This window comes from Eubalaena glacialis, chromosome 1 (assembly GCF_028564815.1).
Source record: "Eubalaena glacialis isolate mEubGla1 chromosome 1, mEubGla1.1.hap2.+ XY, whole genome shotgun sequence".
Lineage (NCBI taxonomy): Eukaryota > Metazoa > Chordata > Mammalia > Artiodactyla > Balaenidae > Eubalaena > Eubalaena glacialis.
In genome coordinates, this window is record NC_083716.1 from 165,119,812 (window position 1) to 165,126,705 (window position 6,894).

A 6,894-nucleotide genomic window follows, 5' to 3' on the forward strand; every position below is an offset into this window, starting at 1 on the left:
TTTTACAAAGTGGTCTGCTTGGGGCTGTGACTAAAGTGAACTTACTGATGTACAATTTGGTTTTCCTGATAGGAAATGTAGAAGCTGGCTAAAAATCAGATGATTAATAAAAGGAAATTCAAACAGCTTGAGGAGGAAAAACATTTTTCCTCATATTACCTTTAATATGACTTTCTTGGTGACAAAAACAAATACAGCAATCATTCCCATTCTTTTCTTGGGCAGCAAAGCAAGCAACTCAAAACTCCTTCACGCATTAACTGTGAAAGCAATCAAAACACAATCAAAATAATCCCTTCTGAGAGAAGGGATTATTCTCATAAATAAGAGAGAAGAGCAATGTGCTATTATCACTACCCACTTTGATTTCATGTTAGTTCTCCCCTCTAGAAGTCTGAATACAACATTCTCAACTCTCAGCAGAAACTCATAGTCAGTTTTGGCAGAAGTTATGGGAGAAAAAGGTACAATCCTTCTGTGCCAGGTAGCACAAAAGCAAGGCAGTTGGAATTGTAGTCCTGGTTCTGAGTTCAAATTCCAGCTATTCCATGTACTTAGAGGCCAAGATATTTAACAGTACCTCTGAGTCTCATCTCATTTGTAAAATGCAAGCAACAATGCGAACCTCACAGGTTGCAGTTGAGAGGATTATATGAGATGAGATCTAGTCTTGCAACATGGCAGGTAGAGTTATTGTGACGGCACAATCTCAGAAACCATGGCCTCATCTGCCATTTGGTACTGCCTTTCACATTGGCCGGAATCTCGAAAAGAATCCACATTACCCCAGACTGGAGACTGCAGCACCCCTTAAGAAACAAGCCTGCTTTCAATACCCCTTAGTTAGAATGGAATGACAGGGGAAGTACTTCTCCATGTCAATGGTTTTGTTCCTTTTAATTCCTTTATGACATAACTTGAAACTTCTGTATGGTCCCCATTAACCCAAGGTTTCCCACACCTAAATCCACCCTCTCCTTACATAAACCTTTTACTATGGCCTCCACATCCAACTTCCATCTTATATCTGCCCACCCACCCGCAGCATCCTTTATGTCCCCCTTCTGTTTGCTCTTATTGATCTCTTTTTTTTCTTGAAGCCCATCCATATTATTGCTGGTACCCTGGCATCCTGTATTTCTAGGGCATTTTAGTCCTCTTTCCCATCTCTATTTGCCTTCAATTCTAGCACTTCGATTAAATAAATCCTCAAATTTCCCCTTCCTCTTCCATCTCCTCAGTCCCCACTCATCTGATCTTTCTCAGTAAGGTTCATTATCTTTACCCATCCCTATCTCTACCTATGTTCCTCAAAAGCTTTTGCTTCTTTCCCAGTGTTGGGCAATAAATGAAAAGGCCAGGCACGTGGTGAATGGACAATGTGATGGTCACTCCCCTACCCTCTCTCTAGCTTCCCCCATGACTTGCTTCACTGTTCACTCTCTTCCCAGGTGCTAGGTTGCTGAGGGAAAGGCAAAGGGAATGGCTTTGTGTGCTTCTCCCCTGGTCCTTACTCACAATGCCCAGCCGGGCTCCAAGCACTCAACAGGCCAGAGGATAAAGAGAGGTGGAATTTCGTTGGAGTTGGGGAGGAGCACGGAGGAGACGGGGGACAAAAAAATAAATAAAACATACAGAAAAGAGAAGACTGACCACAAAACCACAGTGCTGAAATTCCCTTATCAGCATCTCTCAGTACAGGCAACCCCCCTCCTTCACTTCCGGCACAGTCTGTTCGGTCAGCAATGGCTCTCAAACTTTTTACCTGAGACCCACACTCATAAATATATTCTATACTGTGGGCCAAGAAAAGTTTCAGCTAACAATGCTTAGACTTTTCATACTTTGGCTATTCTGTACAAAGAACTCGTGATTTCTATTCTGTTATTCACTTATTTCTTTGAAAGAGAATTCTGATCGTAACCCATTATATGGATTTTACACACCACTAATGGGTCAGGACTCTCAGTTTGAAAAACACTGGCCTACTTGCAGCTTACTGATGGAGCGTCCTCTCTCCCTCTCTACCTCGTACCTTCTTCAGAAGTCCAAGTTAATTTGAGACAGTTAACCCGAGCCTCTCTTAGCAGTAGCAGTCCCTCTAGAAGCCCTTCTAGTATCCAACGGAGTTCTCACACGCGCAGCTGCCCCTCGACCACCCTCTACTGCCCCAGGGAAGTCTCTAACAGAAACTCGGAGACTCTTATTTGTTAGGACTGGCGGCACGTGTCCTGGAAATCTTAGTTTCTCTAAACACAACTTTAGCTAGAAATATAGAGAAATAGGAGTAAGAGAGATCAACTGGAGGAAGAAGAAACGCGGAGGAAAGCGTGGAAGCCGATCTCTCCAAGGATCCGGGTCCCTGCTCGGTGCTCTGTCAGGTCCAGCTGAGCACTACAGAGCTCGGCTAAGCAGAGAAGACGGCAGCCAGCAGCCCGCAGTCGGAGGCGTCTTTAGGGGAGGAAGGAGCGCGCCCGCGGCAGGCGGATAGGCGGACAGGATGTCCTGAGGCCCCTCCAGGCGCTGCACTCATCTGGCCACCTGACGAGTCGCATCCCCCGGCGCGCGGGCCTAGGGCTCACAGCCCGTGGTGCGAGACCTGAAAGCAGAGCCGGATGCGCACGATGTCTCCTCGGAGCTTCGGGGTTGGGAGCACACTTGCGGGGCACACGTGTGCGGGGGGTGCTGGGGCCCCTTTCCGCAGGGCGGATGCGCCTCCGTCTCGCGCCCCGGCGCCTCTGCCCCTCCTATTTGTGAGCCCACAACCAGGGAAAAAAGATTTTCCCCAGTTTGGAGTGGATGGACGCTCCAGCTCGGCTCACAACTAGGGGAGACCCAAGACTGACCACTGATCTGTGGGTGCAGGGGAAGCCGGGGGCGCGCTCGGCCGCACGTGCTCGCGCCCTGTCGCACCGGACCTGGCCACGCGGCGACTGGAACCTGTTGCGGCCTCCGGCCCTGGGGGACGTGGAACAGCTGGGAAAGAAGCGAGGAGCAGCTGGGGAGGGCAGGGCAGCAAACGGAGGAAACAGAGTTAACCCGGGCGAGTTCGTCCTAATTGGTCTAGGGCTCCCTGGGCAAAGTCTCCTGCTGCAAGCTGCAGAGTCAAATTCTAAGTCTCCAAAACGCCTCGGGCAGCGCTGGAGCGCGTGCGTCCCCGCATTCGCACCCCCGAACCACAAACGGAGCCACGTCCTCTCCAGTCATTCTGGGGCCTCAAAATCAGACCACGCTGCGGGGGGGGGGGGCCTCGTGGGAAGGCGTGGGGTAGGGAGTAAGCGGCGGGAGCCTTGCTCTCCGGAGTTCTCCCGCCACTGTCTGTTGGGCAGGGAGCGCACGTCGCGGCTAAGAACCAGGGGTGCGGCCACCTCCTTACGCCCCTAGCGTTGGGTGGGGCCCCGCTGTCCCGCTCCGGGAAGCGCCCTCCGACGGAAGTGGGACTTGCCCTAAAGAAGCGCAAAATTAAAGTCGGAGCAAAGACCCTGCGGCCCCAGCGGTCGTCTCCAGTCGTGCTCAGGAAACAGAAAGACTGAGGGAAGATGGATTTAAATGACAGTCTCACCATCCTAAATGGCTATGCGTAATATCCAATTTGGAGTTCCTAGTAAAATTCAAAAGTAAAAATGAAAAGTGGATTTGTGCGTGTTTGTTTTCTTATTAAAAACGAATTACAAAAAAACGACGGCCCTGTTTGGAATTCTTATCTTGCTTTACTAGTAAAGTCAGCCAGTATCGACTGAACCCCAAAACATGCAGCTTTGCTAAACGCGATCCCCTGGCTGAGTTCTGCCAGATGCACAGATCTCGGCCGAACCTTTCCCGAGGACTGTTGCTACCGGGTGCGCTCTTTTTAGTCCTGGCTGAGAACCATGGGGAGGATCCGTTGACTGGGCTTAGGCTGGGACTCCAAACTCCATCCCTCCCCGGTGGGACTCTAAAACTCGCGGGGCGCACAGGAGGCTTGGACTACTGAGGAATTTCCGGGCGCGCCCACGTAGCGACAGTTCCTGTTCCCGAATAGCAGGCACAGGCGGGGGTGGGGGGAAGCCTTAAAACCCCTTTTGGAGGAGGATGTTTTAGAGATACTCACTCCCAGACCTCTTGTTCAACCGTCGAAATAATACTGAAAGAAAAAGTTTTTACATCCGCGGGACAAGATACCCTCTTTTCCCCTCCCACCTCGATAGAACCCGTCTCCATTTTTGAGGTGGCGGCGAGCAACACGGCTTCGAGGCAGAACCAGGAGCCTCCCTCACCGAGAGAAGCGATGCCGGCCCGGGAGACCCCAGCCCTCACTCTCCGCAGCCACCTCCGCGCTGCCGCGCGGCGGATAAAAAAGGAAACGGGCGCAAGTGCGGAGCTAGGCAGGGAGCTGGTGGCGCAAAGGTGCGCATCCCGCGACATGCCTGGAAGGGCCCTGGTATCGCTACCCTGGATAGGGCCTGGCGGGATGGTAATGTATCCTGTCCCGGAAAACTCTGTGATCAAAATATTGCAATGAAATAAAACTTTTCCCTCACAGACGTGTTTGTATCTTGGAAGTATTCACTGCCGACGCCTAGGTTTAAAATACAATTAGGTAATTGACTATTAGCTTTGAAGCGCAGATAAAGCCGGGAGATTCTCATGGCAGAGTGAAATGGAACCTTCAAGCGACATTCTTAAGTTGGCAGGAATATCTGCTTCTCCTTGTCCGGCTCCTTGCACTCTGAGAACCAGTGTACCATAAGACTTATGACCGGTAGTTTTAGTGGAGGGGGCACACCAACTCTCTAGGGATGGAGTTGAGCACCAAAATGAAATACACAAGGTAAGGTCGTTGGGTGCTGCTGTCACCGCAGGGTGCTATCAGCTCTGTGGACCAGGCTATCTCTCTTGTTAGAATCAGGACCAGAAATTCAAACTCTCTCTCTCTCTCTCTCTCTCTCTCTCTCTTTCCGAAAGCGGAAGGTCGGAGCCAGGGCCGCCTGGGTTCTTGGAGAGACTGTGGCAGTCGCCTGGACGGTAAAGAAGCGGAGCCCACCAAGTAACAGGCGGGAGCGCTGCTCACCCGTGCTTTGTATTAAGGGCAACTCTCCATAAATTCAGGGCGTTCTAAGCAACCACTCGACGTGGGTCTAGACACCGTGAAGACTTAAAATTAGACCCTCTTTCAGAGCTGAGAAGTGTATGGTCATGTCTTCTGAACAATGATAAAATATTTCCATTGCTGAAACAACACACAGTAACTGAAATTCTTAAGAGGACTTGGGGAGAGGAGGGCTATATGAAGCCCCCATTATAAAGTTTTAATCTATTTCTAGAGGAGTTCCATGAAACTTCTGTCTTTTGCAACGCATCGTGTCTGTTGCTTTTCTTGGGCTTTACTCCTAGAAAGACCAGGATAGGAAAAGTCCTCAGCCTTAGGGATACCGGAAGCTGCAGGATAGATGCGTGCGAGGCTTTTTCCCCGCGCAACCCGGTGCGCAGCCGGGAGTTGGAAATTGACTTGGTAACTGTGAAGCAGAAAAAGGACTAGCCACTTTTCAATTTAGGAATTACAACTAAATATACGCGGAGCCGGTGCAGTCTGCATGCGGGCATGGGAGAGAGTCATCCCTCCCTCCTTTCACCCCAAATTCTCGGGAGGCGCAGTACCTGACACCCCATTGGCCTCGGGTGATGCACAGCGGCTTCCTTAAGGGAGAACCTGCAACAGAGTTCGTTTCTGGGTTCAACTCTCGAGGATTCTGAGTCGGAATGTAATTGTCTCGGGGCTGCAGACACCTGGGAGACGACTGCTGACGGCTCTGCAGACTCACTGCATTTCTAAAGAGCTTTCTCTTTCTCTCTGCTTATTAGTGTTCGGCTTTGGTTGAGCAGAAGTTGTGAAAATAAAAGGAAATGGCAAGCCCCATCTTTTCAAGGAAGCTAGGACATCGGACATTTTGCTTATTACTTAATCTCTTAAGTGGCCACCCATTTTTGCCCCTCAGAGTTACCTGTAGAGAAACGCATCTCTTGAAAATAACCTTAAATTACCACGGAGACCTGCCTTATCTCTATTGCCCGACCCGCAAAACATGTCTTTTTTTTTTTTTTTTTTTTTTTTTTAAGGAAGAAAAGGCAAAGTAAAAATAACCTGAGAACTCTCCTGGAAATTTACTGTTCTAACTCTGCATTTTAAAAACAATAACACGTTCTGTAAATTTCAGTGACCGGAGGCCAATTGAAATCCACCAGGGCCAATGAAGAAAACCACCCCCATCCTGCACTTTCTATGAATTCACAGCTGTCCAGAGGCGAAACTGGCTGGACCTCCACCCCTCAAGGACCAGGTCGCTGAGAGGAAGCTGGTACCAGAAGTGGCTTCTACAGTGTTAGTTACTTTCTTTGCTAAAAGTTGGTGCTGGGTGGAATCCTAGAGACTTTGATATAACTTGTTTGTATCTGACAAGACCCAGGACCTGACGAATGGATATTTTGTTCTTTACCTGAGAAACTTTTAAGATGGAAATATTATTCTAAAACTGCAAATTGAACCTCATCACTATTCACTGAAGGAGGAAAACAAAAAGTTGTAAGAAATGCCTCTACTGTTCTGCTCTATGCCAAAAACCACTGACCCAAGGCCCAAAGGGACCAAAATGCTTGGCTCTTCCTCCAAGATCCTTTACAAGGAATAAGAAAAATCAGAGATTATATTTAATACACTTCAAATCCATGTTGACTTTCTGAGTCTTAAAAAGATACTTTCTAAACATTGTGCAAGACAAAAACTTGATAGGACTTCGAACCTTGCAAAAGTTCAAAAGCTGTTAGGTCTCCTGAACTTCTCTTCTGAAAGCTGCACTTACTGGCAAAGTTATCAGAAGAGTTGAGATATTCTCACCTGATTCTGATAAATGTAGGTTG